Genomic DNA, 15126 nt, shown 5'->3' on the forward strand with positions numbered 1-15126 from the left:
TTAGTGTGAAAGGTCACATGACCAGACCTCTTTACTTCCTGCCTGTAACACTGGAGGTAAATGTCTGTCACAAACCTCTACAAGAGGAAGTCAGTAAAATACTTTAATAAACAAATATAAATAAAATATTTTGAACATATGTTCTTTCAAGTGTCTTCTACTGATATATAAAGAAAATTGTATCCCTTCATCCATATTTTGATCATAAGAGTGAATGTAAGCATGGCAACAATTGTTGCCGCTAGCATAATACATAGACAGCACTATGCTATGTGTGCACAGCTTTGCTGTTTAATCTATATGCCTTGCTGTTTCCACACAGCTTAAAACTATCAGATATTTTAGATCTTCTAGACATGAAAGAACCTCAAAATGATGTCTTCTACATCACTGACTGTCCCACAGTTGAACCTCACCCCACCCTAACTCCCCCAAAAGGCGATCCTTTTCACAAAGTGTGGCCTAGTCACTAAATGGCCACTACAATATGATGCCACGCCTGAAACTAGTTTGGGACAAGGCAAAGGTCTTGTGCTTGGTCTGGTGGAACAGGGAGAATGTCCTCTCAGATGCAGATTTGTTCATACTAACATTTTCACCTGACTTTGCCTCATTGATGAAATGACCAAATGAGTTCAAAGGTCACTCGGCACATTGAAACAATGACATCTGCAGGATGTGGCATTCAATGTTTATGTATCTAAAATATTTCTGAACACTCTTGTAACCATTCTTTGTTATAATAGGTTATGCATGTCATAATTTTTCTTATTTTTTATATGCCAAATGCTCTTTTTAGATAGTCTGTACAGAGGCGTTGAGCTCAAACGTCTTTAGGTTGAAGTGGAAAGGTAACTGTACCGGGGCTTTGAGTGGAGGCCGTGCTAGCGGATTAATGCCTATGGTTTTGGTTTGATTGATTCACTGATTGATTTGTGTAATGAACTAGAGTGCCTCGTCCAAATGAACCTAAGCTGTCAGTACTATTTAATTCAACTGAACTAAAGTGCTTGTTGGATTGTTGAACGTGTTAAAACTCTTTTGTCACTGTATTGCCAGCATCAAATCATGGACCTTAATACACACCGGTTTTGTACTGTGCAGGACTTATTATTTCTCTTGAGTAGAATTTCAAACAGGAGTCTTTCCTGTTTCCTGTTGGAACAACATACAGGTCTGTTATAAAATACTTTGTAGAATCACCTTTCAAAGTAATTACAGCTCGGCTTGTGTGACGTACCCCAGCTTTAGGGGTACGTCACACAAGCTGAAATCTATGCCAATATTCCGTGTACAAAGTTGCTCATAACACATCACATCATCTTTTTTTTTCAGATTCATTTGCTGCTTTATGTTGGTCTATGTTTTATGATTGCACTGTACATATACGGCAGGGAAAATGTTCTTCACTCTAAGGACTATCAATTTGGCAAAACAGAAATGCTTACGCTTTCAACTAATCTCTGAATGCTTGAATTAGTTCGATGTCCACCTAATTTGGGGCAGATACGATAGCTTTGGTTAAAGCCCCGTGAGGTTTAAAATGTGAACTGCACTCTAATTGTAACATCATTACAAGCCTACACGCCATCCTTTGTCATATGAAGTCTGAATGCTCCCATTATCATTAGGCTTTAGGCCTGATGTTACAACCTCCCATTGCCAAGTGGAGTTTGAGCAGATTGTACAAATGAGAACTATTCATCTGCCTTGAGGCAACAGTTCACTATAGTCCAATAAGCCAACTAATTTTAGAAGTGGTGCATGCTTCCCCGCCGGGTCAATAGATTGATTATCCATATGTGAAATTACACACCTTTTAAAACTGAGCACAACTGCAGTGCCATGGCGATAACCCAGTTTTAAATGCTAATCTCATTTAAAAAGGGAGAGAGTGAACATTGGCCAGCAGTGCAACTGCTCCAAAATCAGATGTTAGCAAAAGAAAAGAAACCTGCCCCTGCAGAAGTGGCCTTGCTACCAGGCTATTTTCGAGGCCTTGCTTTAGTACTGGCACCGGCTATTGTCAGGCTGAAATCAACTTGTCCTTTTTCTTGAGTCAGTATTGATCCACAAAAGCATTGCCTCACAGTGCACCACTGAGTCTTCATCCACAACAGCCTTCCCTGCTGAGCATTTACAAGTGTTAATGTCACAGCTGGCATTTAGGGCTCTTCAGTGTACCCACTAGAATGGTGGAAGAAAACGGGTCTTAAAGATTCCCTCAATGTACATTTTATTTTATTTTTTGGTGTTCTGTGAAGGGATCTTAGAGAGAAACCTCTTTTGTGACGTCCAAATCATTGTCTAAGAGCGGAGAAAACTCAGCCGTCCTCTTCTTGTATGACTCGAGTTGTTCCATAAGCCCTGCTCCGGAGCTCTGCGCTTCCTTACTGATGTAAAGCCAGCAGCGCCTGTGACTGTCGCTGGGGAGAGGACAGAAGCATAGTTCACAGATTTAAGTATCTCCATAAGCTGGTTGTGATAGTCATTCTGCCATTGTCACAGTTTTACCTCCTGCTGCTGCTGCTGCTGCTGTAGTGAGTAAACTTCAGCTGCTTTGAAACATCCTGCCAGCGAAGGAATTTTTTATATGTATATATATATATATATATTATTATTATTTTCTTCTCAGAATATCTTTATGTCACCTTGCTATATCTATTTGTCTTTTCATGCTCTCAAGCCCAGAAGAAATACAGCAGAGTTTGTCTTTTCCACCACAGTAAGTGTAGCAATGTCGGGATTTTAAAAAAATATATATAAAAAAAATCATCGTGTCTTGTTCTGATATATTACCATGCACTTTAAATGCTAAGGCACAAAAAAGAAATACATCTGGAAACAATAAAATTCTAATAAATCAGTCACATTTACAGCTTAATTTATCTGATAAAGTAGCATTTTATGGATGGTGGGAGCACCTTGTGGTCCACGCTCTCTATACCTTCCCTTCGTGTCAGGCGTTGGGGATTGTCTGCTCAGCTCCCCGAGTCTCTTGCTCAGTTGTCAGTGTGGGACACAGCAGATGCTTTGAAACAGCAGAGAACATTTTCATTCAATGATCTCATTTTTCCCTGAGGCTTTACAGGGCTCTTACAGCTTTTACTGAACAGCATGGAGCCCAGTATTCTCTGCATCTCGCTCTATATTCCTTCTTTCTCTTAATCAATGGTCTCCAGTTTTTCAAAGGCGACCTACCGCTGTTATGAAATTAAAGGTTATCGAGGAAACTTGCCTTAAAGGATTTTTTTATTGTATTCAGAGCCTCTTTAAGACATTTTATTTTTGCAATGAACATTGCTTATAAGTCCTGTTTAATAGATGTTAAAGTTACTGTCTGGACTTAACCTAAGTGTTTCAAAGCAGCAATGGGAAATTCGGCTCTTGTCAGAGAGCCCGCTCTATCAGGTCCCAAACTGCTCTTACTTTATTATTATCTGTATCTTATGTCCACCTGAGCTTGTGTCCATCGTTTTGATTCTGTATGAATTCAAGATCTACCAGAATTGGTGTTAATATTAATTCTCAAGGAGCTGAAATTCAGCGTTAAAGCCCTAAACATTTATGATAGTCATTTTTGTGACGAGATGGATGTAAGCAACTGATAGCCATTTCAAAGTAAAGGTCACATCTTACCAGTAATACTTCTGGCATCTTTGTTTTTCTTTACCATAACTAGGGCTGCACAGTATCAGGGAAATATTTAATAGCGAAAAATTACAGTGATGATTTTGATTATGATAAACTCACATTTTTCTAATATTATTACTTTTTTACCACTGCACAATGCCCCCTCCACTCTCATGACCTCATTTATTTTAGCTGCTACACATCAGGTTCAGGACTGAACACAGTCAGAATCCGTCCAACAAGCTAAGCAGAGAGTTGAGATACAGCGAGGGAATGTCTGATTATTGAAATATAGTATCTTGCCCAAATATTGCGTCAATCAGTCAGTGGCAATTGCAATATTCTTCACAGAGATATTTTGACGGCTGTTGCGATTGGAGAATTGTGCAGCTCAAATCTCAACCATGATTGAAACACCATTCAGGAACTGGGAGCCACACTTTAGAAGAGCTAAATCAGTCATAAAAATGTTTTATTGGTATTACAGGAACCAAACCACTCCTCTAATTAAAGACCAACGTTTTGCATTTCTTCACTGGAATTTTGATGATTTATCCTTAATGATGAGCATGTTTGAGGTTGGAAGGCCTCCTCTCCATCACCCTGATCTGTAGCTTCCCTGCACAGCTTCTCTATCACATTCAAGTCACGACTTTATTTGAGCCACTCCAGTCGGGAAAAACATGGCTGTAAAATTTAAAAAATAACCTTAAACCTAAATCCGCAAGGGTTATGAAAGCCATTCGACTTTACTTTACTTTACTTTAGTAATTGTATTTTGATGTTTTTTTTTTTTTATCAAGTTATTCAATCTGTTCAGCGGACCGCGAAGTGGCACTTGGAAAATCTTATTCCCAACTTCAGCTGAAGCAGCTGGCGAGCCGTTGGCCGGCAGATGTGATAATGACATGACGCTCCGGCTCAGACGGGATAGCAGTGCACGACTCAAGCAGCTTTTAATAATTGATGGCAGCCAAGACCCCGGATTGGCCAGTAATTGCATTACAGGTCACTTCTCAATAGCAATTTGCTAAAGTTGTGCTGATTTGTGCCGGGCGGCGATCAATAGACACTGTCCAGAGAGGCAGCACCCCCACGTCCCTCCCTCATGCTGTTTGTCTTTCTGCTTCTCTAAGGGCAACTGGTGGAGATATTCTCTCTCAATGCTTTCTGCAGATTTCTAAGGATTTTCTTATTCTGCCTAATTATACCTGTGTTATTTCTATACTCTACAAAATCTGGATGTAGCCAAAGTGAAATCTCACATGCTGGGTATTATTGAGCTTCACAGTTTTGGGATTTGGGAAGCTGAAACCGGGTCTTTTTTTGTTGTTGTTTTGTTTTGGGGCTTTTTGCAAAATAAGAGAAGGCTCATAAGTTGCTGTTGTTCAAACATAATCAACTCATTAAAAAAATAAAACCACATGCAAGTCAGTAGCAACCACTGAAGTCCCAAACTTATTTTTTTAATCAGACTTCAAGTAGGGTTCATGTATTCAATGAGTAAATTTAAAATGCTGTGACACATTTTAGGTTTGGATATTGCAAACCGTTTGGTTCAGGACACATGATGCAGAGGACTGGGGCCAGTTGCTTCTTTAGAAAAACACCAGCTATTCATAAATATTGACTGGTGGTCTAACTAGAAGTCTGGCTGAAAAGACAATGCAGGCGGCTGCGGCTAATGAAAATGTGCCAAGATTCTAGGAATATGTCAGGAGAAACTACAAAACTTGTTTATTTATGCTTTGTTTCTACAGAGGTCTTAATGCTGGTGTTGTCCACTTCTGATTTGATTAGATGAAATATTTTACATTTTGAAATATAGACGATCTAAAACAGCCCAAAGTCATGAAAAACTGTATGAAAGCCCTTTACCTTAGTATTGGAATCCCCTAGGCAGATGCCAATGTTGGTGTCATTGCTAGCTAACAGCCTATCGCCTGTATGGAAGTACCCAAAACGCACTGAAGGTTTCTTTTGCACATCTTCAACACTTTTGTGACCAAATGCTGTTGAGTAGCTCGACAGGAAGCCTCCATAAACACAACAAGATTGTTCAAGAACTACAGTATTTCCTTTCTTTAGAATAGGTGTGGGACAAAGCTGCAGCAGATTCACAGACTTCCCTCAAACTTCATCAGGTCTTAATTCAGCTGAGGAGCCCAATGATGCATTTTCTTTAAGGATTATGTCAGCAACAGTGGCATCTGTAAAATAATCTAATTAAAATTAGTATAATCTTTAATTTAGCAGCTGAGTCATGGCAAAATATTGTTAATCTATTTCTTACTGTTATTAAATTCAGGCAGTGAGGAGTTACTGTTTGTATGCTCATATTCAGGCATAATAATGGCTCAGGCTTGAGAAATGTTGTGCCGTTTTAATATTGTGAGCTATCATACACCCCTAGGGATAACTCATTATTGTTTAATGGCACTGACCTACTGTTTGTGTCTCAGTTTGGGATGACAAGCTTTTTCAACTAAATGTGACCATTTGAGAGACCGGAGCTCTTTTATTTATTTGTTTTTTTGCACATCCACACTGAACAAAGTTTTCCAACCTGCAGGTATGTTGTTTTTGCTTGTTTGTTGGTTTTTTTTTTACATGGTGTAAGCAGACAAAATTTTTGCTTTACTCGAAATGTTTCAGTCTCAGAAAGTGTGAACGAGAGATTTCTGATGCTGTAGGACCAAATCAAAAGATCTAAGGTCATAGGCGACAAAAAGCCAAGTAATAAGTGAAGGAAAATCCTCGCTTAAATTCTGCATTTTTATTCCAGTGCTATGCATAGTCATCCCATTGCCCCTAATAAACAACTATACGTGGGCTTCACAGAAGGAAGCAGAAATGAGTGGGAGGATATCTGAAGTTTTAAAGGTTAAAAAAAAAAACCTCCGAGCTCGCCTTCATCTCAGTGCAGAGCTCCGTTTGTGCTAAAGTTCAGGCCGTTTTCCCTGGTGCCCCTTCTGGCTACAATCATCCTCTTGGAAGTTATTTTACAGTCCTCGCCTTCTTTTTGTCTTGCCTTCGTCTTGACGTTTCAGCCACTTTGACGCGCAAACTATCACTGTGTCATTTAGCTGCATCTGGTGTTGATTCCTCCTCCGCCTCCGTTATTCTCTCGCTGCCTTCGCCTCTCCTTCGGCCCCCCCTGCTCCCTCTGCCGTGGCGGAGAGAGGAGGACAAGAGGAGAGTGGAGGAGACAGTAGATTTTGCATGCTCTAAATACGGCCTCTGTGTGTGGGGTGCTGTCATCAAAGGAGAGAAGGGACAGAGGACGGTTCAGTTCTTTTGTGGGGGTGTGTGTGTGTGTGTGCGTGTTTGTAGATGTGATTGAGAGTGCTTGAATTCTAGCAAACATCAAAGATGATCCCTCATCCGTCTCTGCTTTTTCTCTCTTCCTCTCTCCCCTTCTGTCACTCTCCCTGATGCCCACTTTAGCATAATTTTTGCGCATTGCCTTCCTTTTGTTTTTTGTCGTTATACTCTGCCTTCGCTCGCCTGTCTGTGTCGGTGTGTCTTGCCTTTCTTGCATGTGCTTGGCAGGGTGTGACAGCATTGAGAAGTCACCAAAGAGGTAAATGATGATAGGCCATCCATCATGCTTTATGGACTCTGTATGGTGCTGCCGTGGAGAGTGGCTGCACTGTGCAGTAACTCAGCGCTCTCCGTCCCTCCATATAACCTGGCAGGGGCTCTGCCGCTCGCCTCGCCTCTGCCGGCCAAGCGTTTATGTGCGCACGACGCAGGAGAACCGTTGCTCTGACTCACCCTCTTAAGTGTTTCTGTTTGTGCAGATGCGCGTACATAGGGGGAACGGGAGAGGACTTGTCCACATTGACAGAGTATGGGTGATGAGCTTTCATTATGGCCTGATATGCCACTGCTGGGAGCAGCAGCCACAGAGCAGCAGCCACAGAGCGTTCTTTGTGTGTGTGCACGCACACACACAAACACAAACACAGATATACACAGAGATGTGATGCCGAAGAGCCGGACAGGCTGTTTGTTTAACATTTGACCCAGAGAGTCCAGCGGCTTTCAAGCGTCATGCTCAGAGGTCTAAAAGGGAAGTTCGGGATGAGGCTATAAAATCATCTAACTAATGATGAGCAAATCCTTTTTATGTGAATCGGTTACAGCTTACAAGAAACAGAAATGGCCGTTTATTCCCCCAACTGTTTGTGGCTGTATGCTGCTCCAATTGTTTGTGTACTAAAAGCTTTAATTTGAGACATGTAGACATTTTTTTATTTAAACTTGATAAACATAATTACTTTTTATGCTACATTAAATACTGTTACCACAACTAAGATGGATGCCCAGAAACAGTAATTGTGCATAGCAACCTCGTCTGGTGTCAATGAACTGCCTAAAATTGTTCATCGGAGTCTTTCAATGGATATCTGCACTACTGTAAAAACAAATAAGAGGTGGGTTAGTTGATTAAAAAAATATAGGTGATTAATCAAAAACTTATTGGATTTCCTTTTCATGTTTGAAAGACTAAAAACAAACGGTTCCAATTTTAAAAGCCTAAAAGCCTTCATCAGTCTCTTGTACATCCATGGAGCAAAAAACGTAAACAGTCTCTGGATGGGAAAATGTGGCTTCCCGGTTTTCAAGGAAACCTTGTTGCCTAAGACCGCTGCCGGCATCATCACCATCATCTTTGGCCAGGTGTAAATTCATTCAGCGTATTTGCAAATATGCCTGATAAATGTGGGACCCAATTTTGGCTGGCAACTGATGTACAGTCAAAGTATATGATAAATGAGGCTCCATAACATGGAGCAGATATCCGCTCCTTGAGGAGAATTTGGTTTTGAAACTGGCACAGCTATTTAGAGGGGAGGGAAGAAATATCACCACTAATATTTTCTTCACTTCTCTAAAACTGGCCACCATCTTTCAGGACAGGAAGACCAGCCTGGTGGGTACTTTGGAGAAAATGACAAGTTACCTCCTGCCTCTAAAGACCAGGCCAAACTGTTCTCAACACGGGTGCTAAAAGATGCAACACTAACCATGAGGGAAAGACCTGCAAAAAATGTTTTTGTTCTCATCACCGACCTCATGGGTGCGGGCATCAATGATGGGCCGAAGGCAAAACCGGAGCCTTGGCAGTATTGCCTCAAAATGACGTAAGTGTGGACATTCTGGCTCAGATGGCATGAAGAGAACCTTACAGGAACACAGGCATCTGTTTCTAAAGGCTCCTGGCGCCCAGCTCCCACAACTCACTTTTCTGCAGCAAAAAAAGAATAAATGAATAAAAGTCGACAGCCTTTTTTAATGTTTCCAACTTTTGTTTTTACAATTTAATTTTAAAACAGAAACATTTTAATCATTGAACCAAAGTCAATAACTGGCTCATGATGAGAAAAATTGCCCAACATGACATTCATAAGCCATGTGAAATTATCTTTCTGTTTTTTCCAAATTCCATTTTTTGTCTCCAGTTTCATTTTTTTTATTTCAATTTCCAGACCTTTGTTTTACATAGTTGATGCATTCATCAAAGAAAAACACATTTATTTGTTCAATTTAATAGCAGTTTAAATATTCCGTTAAAAAATAACCCAAATGCAACCCTGTTATGCAGTCTCCTCTGCAAAACATGGTGGCACTGTGTTGTAGAAAACGACTATAATCCTCTAACATGCAAAACATAAAACTTTAAATCGAAATGATTTGATCACTGGAAAAGCACATAAGCAGACATGTGCAATTACCTGGTGGTATTAATGTGCACACCTTAAAATAACAGAGGTTCTTTTTTTTTTAGCACATTTGATTAATATTCAGCGTTCAGTCTTCTCAGTTTTATTAAGACTAATTATTCTGAAATGAGAAGCTCTGCAGTTGTATTAAGATTTTCCCGATACTTCTGGTAAATCTAGGGTTTGCAGAGATGTTACTAAAAATCAGAGGAATCTCTGTACAAAGCTTTCAGTCAGTGGGAGAGTACTAATAAAGGTTCCTAAAAAATGTCATCTTACATGCAAAACTTTTCCAAGGAAGTGAGAGAAAAATATTGCCTAGTCAGCGAGTCGAGACGTAAGATTGTTGTAGACGACAACAAATGGGTGTTACAGTAAAATTCAGGCATGCAGACAGATTTGTTTGCTTTTCAGTTGAATTGTACAGGGCATGAAAGGATTTCTCTTGGTCTAATTTTTTTCATTTTATTAATTTTTTTTTTTTTTTTTTTTTTGCACTTTTGAGTATCCCCACAGGTGACGGATCAGCATAAACACAAACTTTCAGCTAAAAACCCCCAGAGAAGCTTCCAAATCATACTTAACAGCAGCCAATGATAAACACCTACAGCCGACTGAAATATTCAACTTCCTTTCTTTGTCTTACAGCCTCACGTTCATACTTCACTCTCTCTATCCTTCCCCCTCGCTTTGCATCCTTCACTCCAACAACCCCAACAACCCCTCCTCTGGCTGAGCCCCTTCACACTTTTCTTTTCTCACCTTTCCACATGGAAGAACAATTGCTCAGTCCTCTCCCTCCTGCTCTGCCCTCCCTCCTCTCCCACACTTCCTCTGCTCTCCACCACTCACAGATCCAGAGGGAATCACACTGTCTGAACCAAATGTGCCACAAACTTGTCAGATGATGTTTGTTTTCCTCTCCTCCTCCCATACCTCTCTTTGAGCACGGATGTGTGTTTTAATGCTGTCTACATATTTGACAAAGTGCTGTGAAACGCGCCGTGCTACACTTGCGCGTCAATAGACCGAAAATTTGCACTGTCATTAAGGAAATAGGACTCTGCAGAGATGGGGGAGGGGTGTCGGGGAGGGGGGAGGTTTAGCATCAGCCAGGCTGAGTAGCGAGGTTTGTGTGATTATCATGTTTGCACGGTCAGACAGCTTGTTAGTGCGAATGTTGGAACTAAAAGTAAACAGTCTTTCCACCAAAGCTCCCTAGAAACTTTGAATAAAGGATATTTTGCTGAACACCAAAGGTGTTTTCGGGGACTGAACATCTGCGTTCTTGTCAACAAATAAAGGACTTTTCTACCCGAAGAAATCTAGAACAAACCCTTGTTTGTTTTCCCAAAGGATGCCATTTGCCATTTGCAGAAACACTGCTTAATGGAAAAATGCCATGAGATGTGAGGATGAGTTTTCAGACTCTGTCCTACTTCCTGCGGATTTGAGGAGTATCAGAAAGCTGGATTCATTATGACCAAAAGTACTGATGGTATCTACACTCACTGGCTGTTTTATTAGTGTCATCTGTCAATATCTTGTTAGCACAAAATGTCAAGTCAGCCAATCGCATTGCAGAAAGCAATGGGATGAGGATCACAAACTGAACGGGAGAAACTGTATTTAGGAGAACATTGCATGGTTGTTTAGAAACTCAGTTGTTTAGAAACTGATGATCTGCAGGGATTTTAATACAGAGACATCTTTCAGGTTTAAAGAGAAAGGTCAGGTAAGAGAAAGTGTTCACTGAAAAGCCTTATTGGTGTAAGAGGTCGATGGAGAATGTGTAGACTGGCCTGAAAACGGCACAAATATAAACTCGCTTCAATAAAAGTATGCACAATACCACTTCTGAATGCACAAAACATCAGATCATAAGTCCGACGGGCTACAACAGCAGAAGACCTGAATTCGCAAAGGATCATCAAAATGGGACAATCTCATACATCTGACACGTCACAATGATGCAGCTCAGTTTCAGCTGCAATATTCAGATTCACTGCATTTCATCTAACAGTGTTTTGTAATTAAATTTTTCCCACAACTCACCAATTAAAAAAAAAAAAAAAACACACACACGCATTTTTCAATAAAAAATTTTTGCGCTGGAATGAGGAGTTATTCAGCCGTTTCAAAGTCGTATTTTGCAGAGTTGCAAAGGAAACATTTTTTCGCATCATGCCAGTTTGTAAACAGCAGCAACGTGATTATTTGCAGGACCTGGCCTGCAAATAATAACAACATGTTGGCTCCGTCTCAGGTCTCACAGCATCGCTCAGTTCGTCAGACGTTGAGTTTGTCATTTGAAAGTGTTGAATAAATACTATAGCTCTTCTGTTAAATCTTCGACTACAATTTCCCCAAAACGCCAAATATATAGGTAGCCGGTGATGAGCATATACATGAATATATCTTATGTAAGTGTTTACACCTGTTTTCGCCATAATTTTTAATGACGTATCCCATGTTCAAGCTTATTCACGTTTAATTTTAACTGCACTTCTTATTTAATGGGAACAACGCAACTGCGACGTTGTTTTTTGTTGTTTTTTACATAAACAGAATATCAAAAAAGTTTTTTGCACATTTGTAATGGAAACGCAGGACAGAATTAGGGATTACTTACATTAAAGCCTGGATTCATCTAGTCTTGTATTGACGATGGTGGTGATGGTGTAAGAGTGTGGGAGAGGGGGGCACATTTTCTTGGAACTCTTTCGGACCATTAATACAAAATAAGCGTTATTTAAGCTCCACGGCGCCAAAACCAAGAGGATAGAAGAAGAGGCAGGAGAGAAGGAGAGAGACGAGGAGGACAGTTGGGAGTAAGTCTGCCAAGAAGCATTGTACAGAAACTTACCTCTGGCAATCTCACAGTCTGAGTACACTTCTAAAGCTGATTTCGAACTTTGGCAAGAGGCGGCACCTGCACAAGCATTCTTTATGAATGTCACACCCCGAGAGAGGAAAATGATTACGTTGCAAAGAGGACAGGGGGTGGAACAGGAGGAGGTGGAAGAAAAAGGGAGAAGAAAAATCACTTTGATGGATTACGGTCCTCACGGGACAACCTTGTAACAGTTTTGGACAGAAGTCCAAGTCACCCAGATTCTCTGCTGTACCAGCAATTCTCCTTTCTTTCTTTCTTTCCTATTGCCACCTTTTTGTCATCCCAGACGTGCACTGGCTGTAACAACCGGGCTGGTGATGATACTCAGTGATACCCACTTGCAGGAACTAATCGTTAGGAGAAGAGATGTGCCTTCTTCCACTCATTTGGTCTTACCTTTGCCCAGCAAGTGACGAGCAGAGACGCACGACCCAGACTGCGTTCTAGAGTTGGAAGTGTTTGGTAGCAAAGAGCAAATCCTTCAGGGTCCTTGGCGCTTTTTTCGCACAGATGGTGCCGCCTGCTCACCGCCGGTGCCCGTTGTTGATCAGTGTGTTGAGGGCACCTGTGAAATTAAACAGACAAAGAAATTTTCCACTGGCCGCCAAACAAAATAACAGCGACGCGTGAAGGATGGCTAAGCTGTTGCATGCATTAACTGCTTTCGATGCCAGAGATCGGAGCATTTCTTTTTTCTTTTTTTTTCCTGCTGTTTCTCTGAGGTTGGGGCCTGCGAGGTTATCAAAGGAAAGAAGGTGCTGCGGCAGAAATGTAGCCTCAGCTGGATGTTAAAGATGTGGTGGCTGTGCACATTTGTTATCCCTTAAGCACATCTAGACCTAATTAACAACCATGTTCCACAGCAAGGTTGTCTTTGGCCAGAATCCAGCCCCAACCAATAATTCATTTACAGAACAGCAACACATCTTCATGGGTAGTAAAGGACTTAGAAGTGTGACATGGCTCTTACAGGAGCACTTAGTGGTAAGCTACTTAGTGTATTTTTCTCCTTTAATGGCTTCTGAGAGTAGATTTCTCTGCACACTAATAACTAAACTGCAAGACTACTCGCCCTGGATGTTTTTAAATTCTAATCACAAAGATTATTTTTTATCTTCTTATTGATTTCAGGGACAACCTTGGCCATGAGAGGACAATAGTTTGGTGTACTTGAACTGCATTTTACAGCAGCCGCCCTCCTGGAACAGGGTGGGTACTGACAGCAGCTCCCTTAATCCCAAACAAGCTCGCACAAAATGAACCACTGACACCAGTAAGGCAATTACAAGGGCAGATTTTATGATGGTACCTGAAAGCATCATCTACAGAGACGATAAGACAACTGTCCTCGGCCTGCAGGATATTGTGAAAGCGTGCAGCGTTATTGTTAAATATGGTTACGATGTGTTGTTGCGCAACACCCCCCCCCTCCTTTCTGTCTCTACTCTCTCACTCTCGTACTTCCTCTTCTGAGAGGGGAGATGTGCTACCAGCTCTCCGTCTAACGGGTCCGTTGAGTTTCCTAAATCTGCTGGGATTTACCCTGTCCAGAACTGAAGTAAACTCTGTTTAAGCTGGTTTCGAGAAACGATTCGCCTGGTTATCTGACGGCCTACATCCAGGTGTCCCACCCTTCTTCCCCCTGTGAATTAGCCAGACTGAGCAGCCTACAGCCAACTAGTTTCACAGAGCACACCTGTTAACGGTCGCTCGTTCTCTATTTTGCAACTTGCATTTGTTATTGAACCAGGTAGGTTTTAGTGACTCGGGCGAGTCCCAAGGATGAGGTTTTAAATATGGGCTACCAGCAACCTAAAAACATTTTCCACCTCTTCCTCTCCAGAATCAAACATCACAGCTATTTTACAACCATCAAAGAACTTTAAGGTGACTCATTAACTGAATGTCCACAACATCTTTAGATTTTCTTTATGCTAAATATTTTATTAGTAAGGCATTTTTGCAAGGGTCAGTACAGCTTAATTCAGTAGCAGAAATAATCAAATAAGTAAAATCAATCATCTAGTCTATCTTTCCCTACTGCTGATACTGAGAACTAAAAAAGGGAACCTTTGAGAGAGACGGACGGAGTTTGGCGCCTCGAACCCCAGACCTGGCACGATGATGAAGAAGGTGTTGCAACAGGAGGAAGATGTTGATCGATGAAGGCCAGGATCTCCGCAGGTCTGATGAGCCTCCTCTCCGCATGGATGCTGAGGTCACACAGGACTTGGTGCTGGCAGGAAAAAAGGCACCAGTTCTTCTTCCTTGTCTTTGTCTTCATCTTTGTCTTTGGGGTCTGAACCCAGCCGATGAGAGAAGTGCGATTCGAAGCCACAGATTGTGGGCCAGACGGGTTGGTCCCCATGCGCAGGACAGTCTCCGGCTCCGTGGCCCCGGCTCTTCTTCAGCTGCAGAGTTCTTTGTCCATCTCGATCTTGGCTCGAAGCTGCCCGGAGGATCCAACAAAAGGTTCCTCTTTTGCACCCACCTTTTATAGGGTTTATCCACCCCCCTGGTGCGCCTGCTGTCTGCTTAGACAGATGATCTCATATCCATCACTGTCTTACAGACATTTCCTGATGTCTGTGCCAATGTCTCAGGGTTGCTCAACCTCCTATGTCCCTTGCCTGCACAACCTTTCACCTACTCTCTACCTCCAACATATCAGTGATGTTTAATTGCAGTTACACCTTTTTACACCATTTCAAGTTTAATGTCAAAATCACATTTATATCACATTTATTTTCTTTAGCTTCTCTGATTTAGCATTCATTTATAATTTTATAACCATTACTTATTAGTTACTCTTATTATGATCTTAATGTGAGTTATTACAGATGTTTTTCTGAAAAGAAACCAAGAATA

General features: G+C 41.3%; 1 protein-coding gene across 7 annotated transcripts in view; it reads left to right on the top strand.

Annotated features, from left to right (window-relative positions):
- The window catches only part of celf4 (CUGBP, Elav-like family member 4), a 124361-nt gene that overhangs the window by 48642 nt on the left and 60593 nt on the right, over nt 1–15126 (top strand). The window lies entirely within an intron of this gene.

This window comes from Xiphophorus couchianus, chromosome 20 (assembly GCF_001444195.1).
Source record: "Xiphophorus couchianus chromosome 20, X_couchianus-1.0, whole genome shotgun sequence".
Lineage (NCBI taxonomy): Eukaryota > Metazoa > Chordata > Actinopteri > Cyprinodontiformes > Poeciliidae > Xiphophorus > Xiphophorus couchianus.